The sequence below is a fragment of the Trichechus manatus genome, unplaced genomic scaffold (assembly GCF_000243295.1).
Source record: "Trichechus manatus latirostris isolate Lorelei unplaced genomic scaffold, TriManLat1.0 scaffold00034, whole genome shotgun sequence".
NCBI classification, from domain to species: Eukaryota; Metazoa; Chordata; class Mammalia; order Sirenia; family Trichechidae; genus Trichechus; species Trichechus manatus.
The window spans coordinates 20,642,360-20,666,053 of record NW_004443970.1 but is presented as its reverse complement, the minus strand read 5'-3'; positions in this window follow the sequence as shown (position 1 = coordinate 20,666,053).

Genomic DNA, 23,694 nt, shown 5'->3' with positions numbered 1-23,694 from the left:
AAAAAAAAAAAGATTACAGCCTAGAAAACCCCATGGGATGGTTCTACTCTGTCAGGTGGTGTCACTATGAGTTGAAAAGGACTTGGTGGCACCCAACAACAACAACAACACAATCTTTAGAAACAGTCCCAATTTACCAGATAATGTTTGGTATAGTAGAGGATTGAAAAAAACAAGGGAAATCCTCAATGAAATGGGTTGACACCATAGCGGCAACAATGGACCCAAACATACCAATGATCATGAAGATGATACAGGGCTGGGCAATGTTTTGTTCTTTTATATGTAAGGTTGCCATGAATTGGAGCTGAGTCGACAGTAAGTAACAACTGGATAATCATGACCCTCTTTCGTTCACTGAATGCCATGTACCTCTGTTTTAAATTTCTTTTTAATTTATTCATTTATTTTTGTTGTACTGTAGATGAAGGTTTACAGAACAAATTAGTTTCTCATTAAACAATTAATACACAGATTGTTTTTTGACATTGGTTGCCAACCCCACGACATGTCAACACTCTCCCCTTCTTGAACTTGGGTTCCCTATTACCAGCTTTCCTGTCCCCTCCTGCCTTCTCATCCTTACCCCTGGGCTGGTGCACCCGTTTAGTCTCTTTTTGTTTTATGGGCCTGTCTAATCTTTGGCTGAAGGGTGAACCTCAGGAGTGACTTCACTACTGAATTAAAGGTGTGTCTGGGGACCATACTTTCAGGGTTTCTCCAGTCTCTGTCAGACCAGTAAGTCTGGTCTTTTTTTTGCATATGTGAGTTAAAATTTTGTTCTACATTTTTCTCCAGCTCTGTCTGGGATCCTCTATTATGATCTCTGTCAGAGCAGTCAGTAGTGGTAGCTGGGCACCATCTAGTTGTGCTGGACTCAGTCTGGTGGAAGTTGTGGTAGTTGTGGTCCATTAGTCGTTTGGACTAATCTTTCCCTTGTGTCTTTGATTTTCTTCATTCTCCTTGCTCCAGATGGAGTGGGACAAGTGGAGTATCTTAGATGGCCACTCACAAGCTTTTAAGATCCCAAACACTACTCACCAAAGTAGGATGTAGAACATTTTCTTTATAAACTATGCTATGCCAGTTGAGCTAGATGTCCCCTGAGACCACGGTCCCTAGTCCTCAGCTTAGTAATTCAGTCCCACAGGGAGTTTGTATGTGTCTATGAAGCTTCCATGACCTTGCCTTGGTCAAGTTGTGCTGGTTTCCCTGGTATTGTGTGTCTTAAATTTCTTAGGAGAGGTGTATCAGTTAGGGTTCCATTTTCGAAAGCCACAAAAATGAACTCTGGCTAAGACAATATAAAGGGGAATTTGTTAGAGGGATGTAGTATGAATCAGGGAATGGGTGGGAAGCTGGGGAATGTGGCTTAGAAATAGGGTAGAAGGAGCCACTAGCAGACATCATGTCCACTGAGGGAGTCTAGGCAAGCAGGAACTCCTCAAAATTCAGAGCACTGCTGCTGGAGTAATGAACTCCATTTTGTATGTGTGTTTGTGGGAGTACTCTTGCCTCAGGTCATTCAACATTTTGAGTCTTGGGAGAATGAATCTGGTTGGCCAAGCTTAGGTCATGTGCCCTCCCAGTGGCTGTAGAGAATTGCGTGAGGAAGTTTCCAGCTGAAGGAACCTCTTTCTAGGTGTCTTTAGACTTTAGTAGTGGGAGGAAGGGACCTCAGGATTTACTACTGATACAACATAGAATGGGGAAGAGGTAAGTATGAATGAGGGGGAGAAAGGAAAAAGAAGGAAACTGGTTTGAAAACTATTACAATAGATGAAGTAGATGGTAATGTAGATTTAAATTTGGGAAATGGAAGAGGGAATGAGGGGGTAAAAAAGGAAGTAAGCAGCTTCCTTTGTTTTGTTCTCCCTGTTCTCAACCTTATGCCGCAAGTATATTTAGGCAACTTTGGGAATTAAACATTATCTATTTTTACATGTCTTCACCACCCATCTCTCAGTTCATCATACTGTGGTTGCTTGTGTGTTGCTGTGATGCTGGAGGCTATGCCACCAGTATTTAGAATACCAGCAGGGTCACCCATGGTGGTAAGGTTTCAGCGGATTCTCCAGACTAAGGCAGACTAGGAAGAAAGAACTGGTGGTCTACTGTTGGAAGTTAAACAATGGATTACAACAGAACATTGTCGAGTATAGTGCTAGAAGATGAGCCCCTAAGGTTGGAAGGCACTCAAAATACACGGTGGCCACAACAATGGACTCAAGCATACCAACAATCATGAAGACAGTGCCAGACTAGGCAAAGTTTTCTTCTGTTGTACATGGGGACACCATGAGTTGGGGCCGACTCAATGACAACTAGTAACAACATTTATATGTCTGTCATATGTCTTTAAAACGCTCAATTGCTCTCCTCTCCTCTGAGATCCTAAAATCTCATCTCAGTATCATTTTTTCCTCAGTATTTTCAACCCAAATAATTTTCCTTATGAAAGAGACTAAAGCAAGTATGGATCATCTTCTTAATGTAAACCTAATTTCAGAAGTAGACTGTTCCCCTTGATTATAAGCAAAATAAACCTAATATTAGCTTGAGTTTGTTTTACTGTTAATATTATTTACTTTCTAAAAACAGACTAACCCCAATTAACATTGAGAATTGTCTGCCCTGTAATGACCAGATATTCCATTCCATTCCATTACTGAAATCATTTGCATAGTAGTTATGGTTTAACTCTACTGGTAATTGGAAATGTTTGCCTACTGGTAATGTTGTACAATGGGCCCTCATTAATTACATGAAAAACCTTGCCAGATGGCAGAATTAAGGAAGTTCAAAAAGACACTCCCACTAAACTCATGGCCATTCCTAAGCCCTCATTTGAGGTTCAAAACCAGTGTTTCATTTTGCTTCATCATCATCCCTCTAGTCTTCATTTTTTAAAAACTTTAAATAACTCATGCAACAGAGAAACAATTTAAACTGCAAATGTGACTGGTTCAGCGAAATTTTACTCAAAAATTCAGCAGTGCAAATTATCCATCCTTTCCTCTCCCCTCTTCCACCTTCCACCCTCTCCCAATATAATAATTCAAGCCTTGAAACAAATATAGTAGGTCATTAAGGCAATTGAGACATATGTATATGTGTGTGCGTGTGTGTGCATGTATATCATCTGCTCTGAGTAAACTAAATGCAGCATAGGAAAATCTGAGTTTACATTAAAAACCTGGGAACTTAGCCTTCACTTACAAAATGATTCTTTTTTAAAAAAAAGTCTTTAATTTCCAAGTGCTCCTCGTGCAATTAAGATATTATTTAATCTCTAAAATTTTTATTTTTTTCCGGAAAGGTTAATTTGATAAGATGATTCAAACCCACATACACACACACAGATGCATACACATCACCTAAACATTATCTGGGGCAGAGTTATGGATTGAATTGTGTCCCCCAAAAATGTGTGTCAACTTGGCTAGGCCATGATTCTCAGTATTGTGTGGTTGCCCACCATTTTGTGATCTGATGTGATTATCCTATGTGTTATAAATCCTAACTTCTATAATGTTAATGAGGCAGGATTAGAGGCAGTTATGTTGATGAGACAGGACCAAATTAAAGTATTAGGTTGTATCTTGAGTCAATTTCTGTTGAGATATAAAAGAGAGAACAGAGCAGAGAGGAGAGGGACCTCATACCACCAAGAAAGAAATGCTGGGAGTGGAGCATGTCCTTTGGACTTGGGTCCCTGTGCTGAGAAGCTGCTAGACCAGGGGAAGATTGATTACAAGGACCTTCTCCCATAACTGACAGAGAGAGAAAGCCTTTCCCGGGAGCTGGTGCGCTGAATTCGGATTTCTAGCCTCCTAGACTGTGAGAGAATAAATTTCTGTTTGTTAAAGGCATCCGCTTGTAATATTTCTGTTATAGCAGCACTAGATAACTAAGATAGGCAGGGTAGTATGATGGAAGCAATGCAGGAAAGAATGGAAAGGACCAGGCAGAGCTGAGCTGGTCCATTCTTGGCTATGATTCCATGTAAGTCATTCTATGTCTGAGCATTAGTTTCTTCATCTGCGAAATGCAATAATGAGAATTTACCAATATTAGCTGGGATATAAGGAGCCCTGGGCTACTAACCAAAAGGTTGGCAGTTCAAACCCACCTAAAGGCTCTGTGGGAGAAAAGGCCCGGTGATCTGCTACTGTAAAGATTACAGCCAAGAAAATCATATGGGGCAGTTCTACTCTGTCATATTAGATCACTATGAATTGAAAATGACTCAACGGTACCCAACACCAGGTGGGGTATAGTTTTGACGGCTGTAACAAAGACCCAAAAGAACAGTGTCTTGGGCAAGACAGAAGAATGTTTCTCACTCATGTAACAGCCTAAATCAGGGACGCAGTCTCCTTCTATTCTGTTGCTTTCCATCCCTGGGTAGGGTGGTACCCTTGTCAACTTGATCCAAGGTAGGTCACCACCATATCTGCAGTGCAACCAGTAGGAAAGGGAAAAAGGGAAAGCAAGGACACACATCTTCTTTTAACAGCTCGCTTAGAAGTTGTACAAATCACTTCTTCTCACAGTCATTGGAGAGAACTTATTTACATAGCCAGATCTAAAGGCAAGGGAAGCTAGGCGTTAGCATATTTATTTTGGGGGTTCATGTGCCCATTCCCACCACCTGCCTGTGATGGCTTGCATGCTGCTATGATGCTGGAAGCTATGCCATCAGTATTTCAAATACCAGCAGAGTCACCCATGGTGGGCAGGTTTCAGCAGAGCTTCCAGACTAGGACAGTCTAGGAAGAAAGGCCTGGCTATCTACTTATGAAAATTAATGAATTAAAACCCTATGGACCACAACAGAATATTGTCCAATATAGTGCTGGAAGATGAGTCTCCTATGTTGGAAGGCAACAGCGGACTCAAGCATGCTGGCGATCATAAAGATGGCATGGGACCTGACAGTGTTTTCTTCTGTTGTACATTGGGTTGCCAAGAGTTGGAGCTGACTACACGGCAACTAGCAACAACAATGTGCTTATGCAAAATGAGGGCGGGTTCTACCATGATCAGCAGTGATTCACCCCATCGACATGGTGGTTGGTAGAATTAAATGAGATAATGATACCTGGCACAGTACGCATTCAAATGATAAATCTTATTGGACGTTGTCTGTGCTCTACCCAAATCCCTCAGATCCCTTTTACTGTGTTTGCAAGCCTGTTTCCCGGCTTCAGAGTTCTTTATTCCCAAAACTTGCACCTAGGAATCTTACTCTGAGGATTGCCTTGGGGCTAATGGATCCACTCGCCAGCTTACACAGAGAAACGCAGTGTGGGAGTTTAACCTCCTTGGAGCAGAACTTAGACACTGACTGGCAGACGTGTGGGAGGTGATGGAAACCAGTCCCCAGATGCCTTCCTTTGAAATCTAATCATCTAATTATGTCTGCACAGTATTTCAGTTGGTACATGCTGCACTTTCTAAGTCAGTGGTAGAATTCTCTCCTTCCATACTGAAGACCTGGGTTTGATTCCCTGCCAATGCACCTCATACACAGCCACCACCCATCTGCCAGTGAACGCTTGTGTATTGCTATGATGCTGAGCAGATGTCAATGGAGCTTCTAGACTAAGCTGGACTAGGAAGAAAGGCCTGGAGATCAACTTCCAAAAATCATCCAGTAAAAACCTTATGGGTCAAAATGATCTGATCTGCAACTAATCAAGGGGATGGTGCAGAACCAGGCAGTGTTTGGTTCTATTGTGCATGGGGTCGCCATAAGTTGGGTCCCAACTCAAGGGCAGCTAGCTAATAACAACAACAACTTTCTCTTAAATATATCATTTGGTTTCTTTGAACCTCAGTTTTTCACCTGCAAAAAAATGGGTGAAACAATACCTCCAACAACCGGGGTACCACAGGGAAGTTGTACAGTTGTTGCACAGAGACCTGGAGAGTTCTGGGCTTAAGGAGAACTCTTACCAGATCCTGATGGCAGTTGAGAAGAAATGAGGTTTCTCCAACATATCTGGACCCTCACAGGGCCTTGCTGAGGAATACACTGTCTGGACTACTCCCTGGACTGGCATTCCTGGGGCTTAACTATTCCTCCCTGGGTGTTCTGCTGGTGGATGCTGTGGAGTCTGCAGTTGGTATAATCCTTGGTTGGTTGGGTCTTGCACAGCTTGGTGCTATTTCCTGGCTGACTTGTCCTCACTTCAGCTTTTGTTTGCATTTTAGACCTCCCTGATTCCTTGTCATTTCTTAATCCAGTCCTTTGCTACAGGGAGCCTGGCAAGCTATTAGCTCTCAAATCAGCTGCCTTTGAAATCCCTCTTTGAAGACATGCTGAGCCTTCTGCATCCCACTCTTACTACTTGGACACTTAGGACATCTCAGTCTTCTGCTTTTCCATGCCTCAGCAAGTCAGACACTATTCTGCTACTTGATATCTCCACTTTGATGACTACTGAATTTTACACAAATAATGCGCACGTTCTACATTTGTTTGCCAACAACACCCTCCCCCCCACGAGGTATTTTTGTAAGTGCACTATGCTAATTTTTTTTACAGCAACACATAAAAAAAACTGGCTTGGTGATGCTTACGAAAATATCTCTCGGGGAGAGGGCGAGGTTGGCAAACAAACTTAGAAGGCACATGTTATTTGCGTAAAATACGGTAATATACATTTCTGACTTATATGTCCAAAACTGACCTCCTGATATTCCCCGGAGACCTGCTCCACTCAGGTGACAACTCTTTCCTTCTGGTTGCCTAGGCCAAGAATACTGGTGTCATCTTTGACTCTTCTATTTTTCTTCTCCCACATCCAATCATGCTGATTCTACCTTGAAAATATTTCCAAAATTAGGCTGCTTCTCACGGCTTCCATTGCTACCACTCTGCTGGAACTGCCAGCATCTTTAGCCTGGATTACTTGAGTAACTTCCTACTCTTAGGCTCCTTAAAAGTCTATTCTTAACAAAGCAGGCAGAGTAACACTTTTAATTCCCAAGTGAAGACAATTCTATATCATTTACTTAGGTATAATGTTTATTGTCTGTGTCCTTCCACTGGACTGTGAGTCTCTTGAGAGTAGGGAACATGGTCTTTTTCCCTGATGTGTCAAAGGCACTCGGAAAATGTGTCTTCAGTGGTGGGACTAGGGCATCCTGGGAGGTGGTCTCCTCCCAGAGCCTCAAGTGTAAATGGGCAAGTGCCCCTTTCCCTTGGTGTCCCCTAATGTCTTACATGCATGCTCCCCTCTCCCAGGCAGAGCCCAGAGAGGGGACATGAGGACACATCTGTCTCTTTGGCTGCTGTTCTACTTTCTCACTTCTCCCTATATCCCTCTGGGACCAGAGTCTGGAGAGTACTTCTTTTTCTTTCTCCTTCCTCTCTTCCAGGACTCCCCCTGTTACCCAGTTCAGAGGAGACAGGTGTTGGGACTCTAACTTCCTCTAAGTTACATTTTCTTTTTCTTCATCCAGCTCCACAGCTAAATTTTAATGATGTGCAGAGTGGATTATAAGTGTTTAGGCACATGAATTTTGAGCTGACTGAGTGTTTACCTGGCATGGCATTGTTTTAAACTGGAAGAGACTTACCTAGTTACAGTTTTTCCCTGCGACTCAGTGGGTACAGTTTTGTGCTGAAGACAAGTATAACGAAGCTCTTTATCTTGTACATCTGAGTCCATTGGGCATATTTGCAGGTCCCAATATACACCTCTAAGGGTTCATTCTGAGAGTTTGCAGAAAGACCAGGTGTCTTAGTTATTTAGTGCTGCTATAACAGAAATATCACAAGCGGATGTCTTTAACAAACAGTAATTTATTCTCTCACAGTCTAGGAGGCTAGAAGTCAAAATTCAGGGTGCTAGCTCCTGGGGAATGCTTTCTCTTCTGTTGGTTCTGGGGGAAGGTCCTTTTCATCAATCTTCCCTGGTCTAGGAGCTTCTCAGTGCACGGGCCCGGTTCCAAAGGGCACGCTCTGCTCCAGGCTGCTCTTTCTTTGTGGCATGAGGTCCCTATCTCTCTGCTGGATTCTCTCTCCTTTTATGTCTTATAAGATAAAAGGTGATACAGGCCACACCTCAGGGAAACTCTCCTTACATATTGGATCAGGGCTGTGACCTGAGTAAGGGTGTTGCATTCCAGCCTATTCCTCTTTAACATAACTGAATCTTGCTTCATTAACCACAGTCAGAGATTAGAATTTACAACACACAGGAAAATTACATCAAATTACATCAAATTACACCAAAATGTGGACAACTACACAATACTGGGAATCATGGCCTAGCCAAGTTGACACACATTTTGGGGGAGGGGCACCATTCAATCCATAACACCAGGTAAGTGCTATAATGTGAACTCAGCAACTATTGTGTGTTTGGGGCTCCTTCAGGTGAACCTAGCCTCTGTAGAACACTTTGGGGCCGTACTATACCCTCTTTGAGTAACTAGGGATGCATAATGGAGAGAGAACAGTTTTTGGAGTCAAACAGCTTCAGTTTCATTTTTTGTCAAACACAGTAATTTCTATCATAGTAATTAAATTGGATAATATATAGAGAGTGAACTGTGTAGTACTTGGGGCTTTAAAAAAAAAAAACAAACCATTGTTGTTGTGTTGATCCTGACTCATAGTGACCTTATAGGACATAGTAGAACTGCCCCATAGGGTTTCCAAGGAGCAACAGATGCATTCGAACTGCCAACCTTTAGGTTAGTAGCTGAGCTCTTAACCACTGCGCCACCAGGGCTCCATCTTGGGGCATAGTAAACAAAAAACCCATTGCTGTGAAGTCGATTCTGAATCATACTCAAATATGCATTAGCTGCTGTCTCTAATATTATCATTAATAGACTTCTGACCTTCTTGCAGACTTGTTCAAAATAGGGCCACAATCATATCACCTTGCTTTACTCATCTCTGAGGACAGGAGGCCTTTAGATAGCTGCGCGTTTTGGAAAGACTGAAATGGACTTCCAGCATATTTCCTTCTTGTTCAAACCAGTTTGGGTCGGGGTTTTTAGTTACTTGCCACCCAAACCAGGCCTTTCTTCTGCAGTGCTCCTGGGTGGATTTGAACAGCTAACCTTTCTCAGTTAGTAGCCAAGTGCAAACTGTTTGCTCCACCCAGGGACCTTGGACCCCCTGAAATTGTATGCCAACTTTTGTGTAATGAGGTCAGAGTTGCCGTCTCATCATCAAAGGTACTTCTAACCCCCAAAAGGCTAACTCATTGAGCAACCATAAAGTCATCCAGTTCACTTTGATCATTTACACCAGGGACTATGATCTCTCTTCAGGGTCAAGCAAAAAAAAAAAAAAAAAGAAAAACCCATTGCTGTCAAGTTGAATTCTGACTCATAGCGACCCTGTAGGACAGGGTAGAACTGCCCTAAAGGGTTTCCAAGCCTGTAAATCTTTATGGAAGCAGACTACCCCATCTTTCTCCGTGGAGCAGCTGGTGGGTTCGAACTGCTGACCTTTTGGTTAGCAGATGAGCACTTAACCACTGTGCCACCATAAATGAGGGAAACAGAGGCCAGGTGTAGAGCAAAAGGCAGTGTTGGAGGTATTTGGGAGTTGGACAGCTCACACCCACCTAAGGGTGGAGCTACATCTGAGGACTGAGCTCTAATCCAGACAAATGTCCCACATGGAAGGAGGAAATCTGGGTTATTACACAAAATCCCCTGATCACTTAAAATACTGTTTAGGCAAACAAAATCCTAAAATTGATGAAACTGAACCTTTGACTTTCCAATTTTTACCCATAGGTGTAGACATTTTTAAAGGAGACTTTGGAGTCAGGAGGCAACTTCTAAAGTAAAAGTGGCCTTAATAGAGAATCATTATGGAATCTGCTTGTCTTAATCTTCTTGTGTCCCAGCATCTAGCACAGTGTTTGACTTAAGAGTATGTGCTCACAAGTGTTTTCTTAATGAATGAATAAATGAGTGTGAACATCTCTAGTACTCAAAAGCCAAGGGCTGGCTTTTATTCATTGTCCTCAGTGCTGTTTTTAATTTGTTTGTTTGTGTTTTAGGAAGCTCACAAAATAACAGTGACGATAATAACTCCTTACATTTGTGTGGTGCTTTACAGTTTATAAAGTTCTTCTGGATAGAGTGTATCAGTCAGGAGGGGTGGTAGTTCCTGCATGAAATACTGGAAGTCGTCTTGTAACAATTTTGAAAGGGATGTTCATGAATTAGAAGACCATTAGATAGGATTAGACCATTAGACTTTAGATTCCTTTTTTAAAATTATTTATTTTTCTATGCTTTAGGTGAAGGTTTACAGAGCAAATTCGTTTCTCATTAAACAGTTAATACACGTATTGTTTTGTGACATTAGTTGCCAACCCCGCAATGTGTCAACACTCTCCCCTTCTTGACCTTGGGGTCCCCATTTCCATTCGTCCAGCTTTCCTATTCCCTCCTGCCTTCTCGTCCTTGTCCCTTGGCTGGTGTGCCCATTTAGTCTCATATACTTGGTGGAGCCACGTGCATTATTGTTTGTTTTGTGGGCTTGTCTAATCTTTGGCTGAAGGGTAAACCTCAGGAGTGACTTCAGTACTGAGTTAAAAGGGTGTCCAGGGGCCATAGTCTCGGGATTTCTCTAGTCTCTGTTAGACCAGTAAGTCTGGTCTTTTTTTGTGAGTATGAATTTTGCTCTACATTTTTCTCCCACTCTGTCCGGGACCCTCTATTGTGATTCCTATCAGAGCAGTTGTTGGTGGTAGCCAGGCACCATTTAGCTGTGCTGAACTCAGTCTGGTGGAGGCTGTGGTATTTGTGTTCCATTAGTCCTTTGGACTAATCTTTCCCTTGTGTCTTTGGTTTAGACCTTACATTCTTGTCTTGGATTTCGGAGAGTCTGTCATTGTGATCTTAGTGTGAGGAGGTAGTCTTTTGAACAATTGTGGTGGCCATGTCTTCCCTGTTCCTCTCCCTGCTAGCAACTTTGGGTTTCAGAAAAAGCCACTGCACCACCCCCACCCTCCCCCGAATCTAATGGTTTGCTGAAATGTCAGCAGGGTTCAAGAGATACAACCCTGGGCTTGGCAAGAAGGTGTTTGACCTCCCCGCTCCTAGGGTAGTTTGTACAGTGGGTCATGTAGATCTTAGTGGTGTAACCCCTAGGATATAAAAATGGCTGGTGTTAGTGGGAAGCACATGTCGCAGAAATTTTGTTTCCCTCATTTAGGATGCCAGGTGGAGGCATGAATGAAAGAATTCTCTATCTCCACCAGGACAGCTTCCAGAAGCCAGGGGGAACTGGCATGTCATGTAACTATCCACTTCCATTCCCTCCTCTGTGGCACAAAGTGGGATGTATATAGAAATTTTCAATCTCCACTCAGACAGCTTTGGGCCATGGGGAACTGCTCACCTGTTGTATGTTATCGGTTTCTTTTTTTGTAAGTAATAAAAGCTACTTTCCATGTGTTAACCTGTGTTCAGCCTCTGATCAGAAGAACATGATCTTCATGGAGGACTCACATTTAGTGACTGGTCCCATTTTTCTAATCGTCTCCTGGCTATTTAGAAATCTGGGACCACCTATAAGTACCTTGCAGATTTGGCATGGTGTCCCACACTTGGACAAGTCTTTTCACCTCTCCGGGCCTCAGTTTCTTCCCCAGCAAATTGAGTGAGTTGGAAAGGAAGACCTCAAAGGTCCATTCCAATTCTTATTCTTGGCTAGCAAAGTCAATACATGGAAGGGGGAGAATTGAATGGATAGATGTGAACTAATTGATAAGAGTTTGATTCTCAGGGTGGGTGATGAGTTTATGAGTTCACAGGTGCTTATCATATGGATTGAGAAAAAAAGATAGGTAAAAAAATAAATAACTAAATTAAGGCCATCCATGGAGCAGTGATGCCGGCATCTTGTGAACCAAAGGTTATGATCAATCCAATTCTGTGCACAGGGGCTCCAAAAGAATAAAAAGCAATTTTTAAATGAAAACCAATGGAAAAGGCCAAACTCTAAGAGAACAGAGCCTTAAATCCTAAGACTATAACAGAGTAATAATGTCTTCATTCCTTCTGAGGTATTATGTGGTGTGGCTGTTGACACATTCTTGACTCAGAGTCAAGGACTATTAACTCCTTCAAAGCTCCCAGACCAATGAAGTGTCATCAGACACGGGCAAATAATGAAAGATCTCATAATCGCAGATTACAGGCACAATGCTCTGTGATTCATACTCTTGTTAGTTAAAAAATGGAAAGTCCAAAGGAAGCTCATGATAAGCATAAATACTTGGACTTGTTCTCACTCTATTTTATTCTTCTCTCACTTTCAACAATCAATGTCCATGGAAGCAGCAGTCAAGAAATTAAATGATACATTGCATTGAACAAATTTGCTGCAAATAAAAAAAAAACAAAAACAAAACTCAACCCATTGCCATCGAGTCGACTCTGACTCATAGTGACCTTCCTGCAAAAGACCTCTTTAAAGTTTACGAAAGCAAAGATAACATTTTGATGACTAAAGTGTGCCTGGCCTAAGCCATGGTCTTTTTGATCATCTCATATGCATGTGAAAGCTGGACAATGAAAAAGGAAGACAGAAGAAGAATTGATGCATTTGAACTGTGGTGTTGGCAAAGAATATTGAATATACTGTGGAATGCCAGCAGAATAAACAAATCACTTTTAGAAGAAATACAACCAGAATGCTCCTTAGACGTGAGAATGGGAGACTTTGGCTTGCTTACTTCAGACACATCATCAGGAAAAACCAGTGACTAGAAAAGGACATCTTGGTTGGTAAAGCAGAGGCTTAGTGAAAATGAGGGAAACCCTCAATGAGATGGACTGACACAATAGCTGAAACGATTGGGCCCAAACATAGCAACAATCATGAAGATGATGCAGGACCTGGCAACGTTTTGTTCTGTTGTACTTAAGGTTGCCATGAGTCAGAGCCGAATTGATGGCACCTGACAACAACAGCACCAATCACTTTCAGCAATAGAATTAAGAGACAACAGCTAAATTGAGGAACACATCTTACTTTTTGGCAAGATGACTCTGTTGGCAGTATGGAGGGTAACTTGAAGGGAAGTAGGACAGGAGTCGGAAGTCAGCTGGCAGATTGTAGCAGTGGTACACGTGAGAGAAGATGATGGTGGGACTGCTGTTGTCGGGTACTGTTGAGTGGATTCCAAGTCATAGCGACCCCATGTGGCAGAGTAAAACTGCCCCATAGGGTTTTCTTGGCTGTCATATTTACGGAAGTAGATCAACAAGTCTTTCTCCCACAGAGCCGCTGGATGGGTTCACACCACCAACCTTTTGGTTAACAGCTGAGCCCTTAACCATTTTCACCAACAAGGCTCCTTGGTGGTGTGACTAGGGTGATGGTAATGGAGATGGAGGGAAGTGAGGAGAGATAATCAATGTTGTGGATTGAATTGTGTTCTCTTCAAAACAGGGCTTTGAATCAGTTTGTTCTGGTTCGAACCCCTGCTGGGAATTTTCATTCTAACAAGTTCCCAGGTGATGTTAATGCTGCTGGTTAGGGACCAGTTCTGAGAACCACTAGCAGAGCAGTGGGTCTCAAAATTTATTATACATAAGAATCACCTGGAGATCTTCTTAAAATGTAAATTATGATTCGGTATATCTGGGGTGGAAATGCAAATTCTCAGCAGGGTTTCGAACTGGAATGCGCTAGTTCGAAGCCTTGCTAAAAAATGTGTTGGGATAGAATCCCTTTTTTGAGAATAGGGTTTTCTTTGTTATGTTGATGAGACCATATCAGTGAAGTACAAGTCCTAAACCTAATCCCTTCTGAGTTATAAAAAGCAAATTAGACACAGAAGGAAGCACAAATGGGAAAGACAAATGCCAGGTGAGCTTGCCAAGGATCTGAGGAATCCTGGGGCTACAAAAGCTGAAAGAAAAAAAGATATTCCCATAGAGCTGAAAGAGAGAGAGCTTTCGCTTATAGCCAGTGCCCTGAATTTGGACTTCTAGCCTCCTGAACTGTGGGGAAGTAAATTTTTGTTCTTTAAAGCCACTCACTTGTGGTATTTCTGTTACAGCAACACCAGGAAACTAAGATAATCTGCTTGACTGATGGTTGGATATGGGGAGAGAGATGAGGAATCAAAGTGGACTCTCATTTCTGGGGACTGAATAACTGAATAGGGCAGGGTCATTTACTGAGATGGGAAACATAGGAGGAGGAACAGGTTTGGGAGAAAAAATGGTCCTTTGAAGTTGAGGAGCTTGTAACTGTGACTTGGCCAAGTGGAGATGTCCATTGTGTAGTTGGATATATGAGTTTGAAGCTTAGGAGAGGAGTGTGGGCTGGAAATATAGATGTAATTAACCCCATGGAAAGGAATGACACCTAGGTCGAATGTTTTGAGTAAAAAGAGATGAGAACTCTGAGCATATCAATGTCTAAACAAAGAGTAAAAGGAACTAGGAAGAAGAGAAAGCCAGAAGAGTATGGTATCATAGGTGACAAGGGAGAAGAGGGTTTCAAGAAGAAAAATTTCAACAGTGGCTAATGCCGCCGAGAGGTCAAGCAGGATCAGGAACTGAAAGTGCCTCAGACTCAGGGACATGTAGATCATTGGTACCCTGGGCAAGAGCAGCTTCAGTGAGTGTTGGAGCAGTTGTCTTGATTCTAGGCTGGTTCTAGAAAATTAAAGCGAAACAAAAATCATTTATGTTAGTGTTAGTGAAGTAATAGAAGAAAAGCTAAACATTAGGAAAAGTTTAGCGTATTTTAAAAACCAAGTGGCAATAATTCAGTTCAAATAAATACAGAAGTGATTTTGCTGATTGGCTGTATCCCTCATAGGATGCTCTGTTAACATTTCAAGTATGAAAAATCTACAAGAAGAGTCAGAAGAGGGATATGCATATATTATTAACAAGTGAAAGGGCAGAAAAAAAATAGTGAACATGAATAATCTTTTATATAGGATTGTGAGCTTCATAAAATGCAGAGAATGATGTCATTAAATAGGTGAAAGGCAAACTTTTGAATACAGGCCCAAAAACTCAGGCTGCATCATAGGGATATTTGTTTAAACAAAAAGGGGGGAGGGGATAAAATGAAATGTGACTTGTTAAGATGAATTTTACCACAAACAAATTAGTCTCAGAAGAAATACAACAGGAAAGCTCCTTAGAAGCAAGGATAGCAAGACTTTGTCTTGTTTACTTTGACCTGTATGTAATCTGGTAAGACCAGTTGCTAGAAAAAAGACATCATGTTTGGTAAGGTAGAGGATCAGTGAAAATGAGGGAAAGCCTCCATGAGATGGATTGACACAATAGCCTCAACAATGGACTCAAACATATCAAAGATCATGGAGATGGTGCAGGGCTGAGCGGTGTTTTGTTCTGTTATACATAAAATTGCCTTGAGTAAGAAATAACTCGACAACGATTAACGACAACAACAATCTTCATGTTTGGTAAAGTGGAGGGTCATCACAAATGAAGAAAACCCTCAGTGATTGACACAATAGCCACAACAATAGTCTCAAACATGCCAATGGTCATGAAGATGGCACACGACCAGGCAACGTTTTGTTCTGTTCTGTTGTTGTTGTGTTGAGTTGATTCTGACTCATAAGGTCAACATGAGTTGGAGACCACTCAATGGCAACTAACAACAACAACATCTTCATTATAAGAAATAAATGATATATAAATAAATATATATATATATATATATATAAAAATGATATTTATTTACATGTCATTTCCAAAGGAGAATATACCAAGACTGGGTATGTCCAGGTTAATGAAATAGATGTATCTCTGAAAAGTTCATAAAATGAAGGTTTTTATACTGAATTCCATCTTTCTGTAATTTCCATTAGACTCATGAAGGCCAAAAATCTACTAAAAAAATAATGATTTCCCACAATTTGCCAGAAATATTCTTAGATGTGGGGATACGACAACAAACAAGATGGATAGGACTTGCTTTCTAACAGCACCTTGCCTCATTCATTCGTTCATTCAATTCATACTGGGTGCCTATCCTGTGCCAGACCCTGGAGATCAGAAGTGAAAAGATCAGACACGGTATGTGCTTCCTGACACAAATTAACGGGAATAGTAAAATCAGTTACCATCAAGTTGATTCTGACTCATGGTGTCCCCATGTGTGTCAGAGTAGAACTGTGCTCCATAGGGCTTTTGATGGCTGACTTTTCAGAAGTAAATTGCCAGGTCATTCTTCTGAGGTTGCCTCTGGGTGAACTTGAACCACTCACCTTTGAGTTGGCATCAAGTCATTTTAACTGCTTGCACCATGGAATATGGAAATAGTAACAGCCATCAATTATACTGTCTGCTTACCACGTGCCAGGCACTATGCTAAGCAAATTACTGATAATAATTCCCACAACACTCTGATGTTCATATTATTTGACAGTTGAAGGATACCAAGGCTCGGAAATGGTTAAAGAAATCGCCCAAAGTCATATAACTAATAAGTGGCAGACCTCGGGTTTGAACCCAGATCTCATTGATTCAAAATCTATACTCATATCCACTCTGTTGGACCACTTCTTCCCACAGCAACTGTTAATGGAAAACAAGAAGAAGAGTGAATAACTATGGTGGCTGATGTAATTGTTGGCTAAGATACAATTCAATAAATTCATAGGGAAAGAAGAGGAAAGATAAAGAATTTGTCTTTGGGTCTAACATTTATTGACAGTCTATTTGCTTCAAGGTGACTTACATATAGAATGAAGTTTTTCAACATACCTTTGAGTTAGGTAATCTCATTTTATAGATATAGAATTGGTTTTTTCAGTTAGGAATGTTTAACTACAAAAAATGGAAAAACTGACTACAGTGGAGAAACTAATAGGGGTTTATTGTTTTCACATAATAAATTTAGTATGGATTCAGGAATCAGCAATGTCAGGGATGACATCTGTACATTTCTCTTGGCTTTTTCCTCATAGTTGCAAAATGCATTTAAGTTATCATGTCTGCATTTAAGGCAGGAGGAAGGAGAAGGGGGTGACACTAGATTGATATATCTTTTTTTTTTAACTGGGAAAGTAAAACATTCACCATAAACCCCTTCCAGCCCTAGCAGACTTGTGTTTAACAGTTGTTGTTGTTGCAGTTGAGTCAGCTCTGACTCATGGTGACCTTATATACAACAGAATGAAACATTGCCCTGTCCTGTAGCATCTTCATGATTGAAGCTTTTAATTACATACCAGAAAATTGTCACATGGCTATATCACGCTGCAAGGAAAGTTAGGAAAGTGAATATTTAGCTTTCCAAGTTTTACAGTGGAAGGTGGTGAAGGAGACAGGAAATGAAAAGATACTGGATTAGCCAACCAAGAGTGTCTGCCAGCATGTATCGGAGAGGTTAAGTAACTTGTGTAAAGTTACACAGCCATTTAAACTCATGCCTACTGACTTCCAAAGAGTATGTTTTCCACTAAGTCACTGATCTTGGCCAGACTCTCTTGACAATCCATGTCAACCTCTTGTGGGGAAATTAATGGACAAGACAAGCCCTGAAACCCGTTCATTTACTAGTCTTGGAATTTTCCATGCAGGGTTCATAAGAATAGGTATAAGGACTGGCTTAGACACACAAAGTATCTGGGATGGGATTTTTCACCCCTCCAAGGCTCCTACCCATCATGAAGTTGTTCTTAGTCAGTAACTGGTTTTCCGACCTGAAAAGATTGTTCTGGTCAGATAAATGGATGTTTAGGTAGCAAAATAATCCAAAAACCACTCGGCTGTTGAGTCAACTCCAACTCATGCCACCACTGTGTGTCACAGTAGAAATGTGCTACATAGGGTTTTCAGTGGTTGATTTTCAAAAGTAGGTTGCTAGGTCTTTCTTCCGGGGCATCTCTGGGTGGACTTGAACCTCTAACCTTTCGGTTAGCAGCAGAGCACGTTAACACTTTACACCACCCAGGGATTCCAGAAAACTAATAGCAAACATCTATTGAGCACTACATTAGTTTCCCAGGGCTGTCAAAATAAAGTGCCACAAACTTCGTGGTTTAAAACAACAGAAATTTATTTTCTGACAGTTCTGTGGGCCAGAAATCTGAAACCAAGGTGTCAGCAGGGTTGATTCCTTCTGCTAGCTCTGAAAGAGAATCCGTTCCATGCCACTTCTAGCTGCTTGCTGCCAGCACTCCCTGATGTTCTTTGGCTTGTAGCTGCAAAACTTCGATCTCTGCTTCCGTCTTCACATGCCCGTCATCTCTGTGTGTCTTCTCCCCTTCTCTTCTTTTATAAGGACACTTGTCTTTGCATTTAAATCTCGTCCTAAATCCAAGATGATCTCATCTTTTGATCCTTAACTTAATTACATCTGCAAAGACTTTTTCCAAATAAAATCTCATTCATAGATTCCTGATGGACATACTTTTTTGGAGCCCACCATGCAACCTGCTACAAGCACTTACCATCAGACACTGTTAGGAGTTTTGTTCTAGTATCGCTTAATCCTCACAACAACTCTGTAAGGTACATACTATGATTATCTCATTTTATAGATAGGGAATAAAGGCAAGTAGACAGCCCAAACTCAGACAGCTAGTAAGTGGTGGAGCTGAAATTCCACCATTTAAGCTGCTATGTTTTAATTCCTTGATGCTGCCCACATGGTGTAACGTCAGAGGCCCTGCATCTCCTTCAATAGCACACGAATACTGTCATGTGCTAATAATAAGGATTTATACCTCTTTTCATTGTTTTATTTAATTTTCAAAGAAACCCTGGAGGTGGGTTTGGCAGGAGTCATGATAATCTGAGTGAAGTTAAGTTAGTCTTGCAGGACCATGCAGGTAATAAGTACTGCAGGTAGAATTGAAACTCAGGTCATCGGATTCTTGGTCCAGTGCACTTTCTGCTCTCTCAGAGCAGCCAAGGAGACTCAAGATTGTTGTTGTTAGTTGCCATTGAATTCATTCCAACTCACGGTGACTCCAGGTGTGCATGGTAGACCTGCGCTCCATAGGGTTTTCAAAGCTGTGACCTTTTGGAAGCAGAGTGCCTGGCCTTACTTCTGAGATGCTTCTAGGTGGGTTTGAACCACCAATCTTTAAGTTAGTAGTCCAGCACTTAACCATTTGTGCCCCTAAATTAATGCAAATGCCCATGGGAAGAGACAATACAGACAGATCTACATTGAGGTAAATGTGATCTATATAAAAATGGAAGTGGGGAAAGAGTTAGAAAGTGAATCCCAAAAAGCAGAAGGAAATAAAGTGGTAGAGGGAAGTAATGCTGGAAATGACAAAGACAGACTTTGTCAACTTCTAACTTTGGCTGGCAAAAGTATCATCAGATACCCTGGATCAGGGAAAACACCACTTCCCCCTTATACATACGTGGCAAAAACCGAAACCAAACCCATTGCCATCGAGTTGATTCCAACATGGCAGGCATGATTAATTGCTTGTGTGGATCTTTCCTGTGAACCCAGATAGAATCCCAGCATTTTCGTCAGTACAGTACTCCGAGCAATCACTACTATTCAAATGGATTGCCATGTGGAATTAAGCAGTTTCCATCCCTACTCTGAAGAGTCTAAATCTAAAACTTTGTGGATAAGTTCTTGGTCAAGAAAAGAAGCTTAATGAGAGAAATCTTGGCCAAGATCTAGAGAAATCCTGAGCGTGTACTTGGGCATTTTGATGAAATATCTGAACCTTAAGTTATTGAGTACCTTCCATGTCATAGGCACCATATTGTTGTTGTTAGGTTCCATTGAGTCAGTTCTGGCTCTTAGCGGCCCCATGTATAACAGAAAGAAATGCTGCCCGGTCCTGCACCATCCTCACAATCGTTGCTATGCTTTTGCCCATTGTTGCAGCCACTGTGTCAATTCATCTCATTGAGGGGCCTCCCCTCTTAAATACAATGGTGAACAGACCAGTTGAGGTTCAATGTCTTTCCCACAGTCAGCCTCAAGGAAGATACAACTACGTAACAGTATTGGTTAGGACTTTTCCTGTAGCTTCTATTATTGAACCCAATGCTGCAGACAAAGAGATATGGAGTATGTTTCATTCTAAAGAAAGCTGCCGAATGTTGATTGGGGCCTGATGTCTCCTGCCTAGAATATGTTTTGTTATGTTGTTGTTAGGTGCTGACAAGTTGGTTCTGACTCATAGCAACCCTATGTACAACAGAACGAAACACCGCCCATTCTGTCTGAGCCCATTGTTGCAGCCACTGTGTCAATCCATCTCATTCAGGGTCTACCTCTTTTTTGTTGACGCTGTACTTTGCCAAGCATGATGTCCTTCTCCAGGGACTGCTCCCTCCTGACAACATGTCCAAAGTACTTGAGACGAAGTCTTGCCATCCTCGCTTCTAAGGAGCATTCTTGCTGTACTTCGTCGAAGACAAATTTGTTTGTTCTTCTGGCAGTCCATGGTATATTCAATATTCTTCACCAACACCAAAATTCAAAGGCATCAATTCTTCTTCCTTCTTCCTTCTTCACTCTCCAGCTTTCACCTGTAAATGAGGAGATTGAAATTACTTAGAGGCAGCAAAACTGGCCTTACCGCTATTAGCTATGCTGTGCCCCTTCACCCAAGTCCAGGGTTGTTGACTTTGTTGAGGAGGAGAGGGATACTTTTCTCCTTTAAGGACCAAATCAGGTAACATTTCATGGAAGTCATGCTTAGAGATTAAAGGTGCCTGCAAGAAGGATAGACTGCCATCTTTTTCCCCTGTTAGGTGCAGGAGAACCTGTAGGCCCACCCTGGTGCTGCCATCAGTTAGATTGGACAGTGGTAAGGAGTTCTTGGGAGAGCACGATGAGTCCCTTGGAGGCATACATTAGCAAAGATTCCATGAGCTGCTTTTTGCTTCTACATTGCTGAAGGCCTTCCTAGAGATCTGTGGGTCAGGAGGGCAAGTAGGGTCTGTGGAGTCTGTACCTTGGGAGAAAATAATGGAAGGCACATTCACACCCACTCTTATATCCTCAGAGGGGGCACCCAAGGAGGCAGAAAAGGACTTCACAGCCTCTTAGGCTCCATATGAGGGAAACAGAAGTTAGAGGGCAGAGCAGGATCAGAGGGGCTCCCCTAGTTGGTCTCAGGTCAAGTAAGAGGTGCCCACTCAGAAAGAGGGTCTGGGGAGGGGACCACTGGCAGGGCCTGGGGGAAAGATATGCACCTCCCTGAGGGCATCCTCAGAGACAGAAGATATCAGGATAATTCAGGATGAAGCCAAACACTGTCACTTAGAGAACCAATCTCAGTCCAAACCTGACCTAAGCAGGGCACCTCTCCACCACCAACAGGCCACAGTATGGCAGTAGTTACAGAAGAAGGAACTACCCCTTCCAGCAATCATCTCTGCACTTTCCACCAACCTCAGGAGAGCCAGACCAAGAAGTGGAAGGGGAAGGAGGGTTGTATTTTAAAGCTGACCACATCTGTCTTTCACTTTTTAAGGGATCTGGGGTGGAAAAGGAAGGAATAGATCACGCCCCACACTTCTAATCTCTTATGTCACCAATCCAGGTTGAGGTGGGTAGTGGTGATGGGGGAATAGAGAGAAAATGAGATTAAAATTTTGTTTGGATCTGAAATTTTAAACTAGATTGAAGTTTTAATGACTGAATATGGCTGGAAAGTTATGGAATGTGCCCAAGACGTCCCTAAAAGGGTTTAAAGGGACTTTTAAAGAGTATTATTGAAGGCAGCAATTGTAGAAAAGTAAATGTTTCAGGTTTCATAATAATGTCCCACCAAAATAAGACTCCTGATAACCGGTGCACATTGAGTTGTATATTGAGTTGCTGAGGCGTCGGTCCTTGGGTGGTGCAGTTGGTTAATTGCTCAACTACTAACTAAAAGGTTGGCAGTTTGAACCCACCCAGAGGCACCTTGGAAGAATGGCCTGGACATCTACTTCCAAAAGGTCACAGCCTTCTAGAAATAAAAATAAATTTTCATCTAGCAATCCCACTCCTAGGTATATGTTGTTGTTGTTAGGTGCCGTTGAGTCGGTTCCAACTCATAGTGACCCTATGTACAACAGAACAAAACACTGCCTTATCCTGGGCCATCCTCACAATTGTTGTTATGCTTGAGCCCACTATTGCAACCACTGTGTCAGTCCATCTCATTGAGGGGCTTCCTCTTTCTCACCGATACTCTACTCTACTAAGCATGATGTCCTTCTCCAGGGACTGATCCCTTCTGATAACATGTGCAAAGCATGTGAGACAAAGTCTCATTATCCTCCCTTTTAATGAGCATTTCAGCTGTACTTATTCCAAGACAAGTTTGTTTGTTATTCTGGCAGTCCATGGTGTATATTCAATATTCTTCGCCAACACCATAGTTCAAAGGAATCAATTCTTCTTTGGTCTTCCTTATTCATCGTCCAGCTTCCACATGCATATGAGACGACGGAAAACACCATGACTTGGGTCAGGCACAGCTTAGTCCTCAAAGTGACATCTTTGTTTTTTAACACTTTGAAGAGATCTTTTGCAGCAGATTTGCCCAATGCAAAGTGTCATTTGATTTCTTGGCAGCTGCTTCCATGGGCGTTGATTGTGGATCCAAGTAAAATGAAATTCTTTACAACTTCAATCTTTTCTCTGTTTATCATGATGCTGCTTATTGGTTCAGTTGTGAGGATTTTTGTTTTCTTTAGGTTTAGGTGTAATCCACACTGAAGACTGTGGTCTTTGATCTTCATCAGTAAGTGCTTCAAGTCCACTTCACTTTCAGAAGCAAGATTGTGTCATCTGCATATTGCAGGTTGTTAATGAGTCTTCCTCCAATCCTGAAGCCCCATTCTTCTTCTTATAGTCCAGTTTCTCGGATTATTTGCTCAGCATACAGATTCAATAAGTTTGGTGAAAGGATACAACCCTGACACACACCTTTCCTGAAGTTAAACCATGCAGTATCCCCTATTCTATTTGAACAATTGTCCCTTGGTCTAAGTACAGGTTCCTCATGAGCACAATTAAGTGTTCTGGAATTCCCATTTTTTATAATGTTATCCATAATTTGTTATGATGATGAATGCCTTTGCATAGTCAATAAAATACAGGTAAACATCTTTCTGGTATTCGCTGTATTCAGTCAGGATCCATCTGACATCAGCAATGATATCCCTTGTTCCAAGTCCTCTTCTGAATCTGGCTTGAATTTCTGGCAGTTCCTTGTCAACGTACTGCTGCAATCACCTTTGAATGATCTTCAGCAGACTTTTACTTGTATGTGATATTAATGATATTGTTTTATAATTTCCACATTCTGTTGGATCATCTTTCTTGGAATGGGTACAAATATAGATCTCTTCCTGTCGGTTGGCCAGATAGCTGTCTTCCAAATTTCTTGGCGTAGACGAGTGAGCACTTCCAGCATCCATTTATTGAAACGTCTCAGTTGGTATTCTGTCAATTCCTGGAGCCTTGTTTTTCACCAATGTTTTCAGTGCAGCTTGGACCTCTTCCTTCAGTACCATTGGTTCTTGATCATCTACTACATCCTGAAATGGTGAATGTCAACCAATACTTTTTGGTCCAGTGACTCTGTGTATTCCTTCCACCTTCTTTTTTTTTTTTTTATATTTTATTGTACTTCAGGTGAAGGCTTACAGAACAAATAGTTTCTCATGAAACAGTAGTACACATGTTTTATGACATTGGTTAACAAC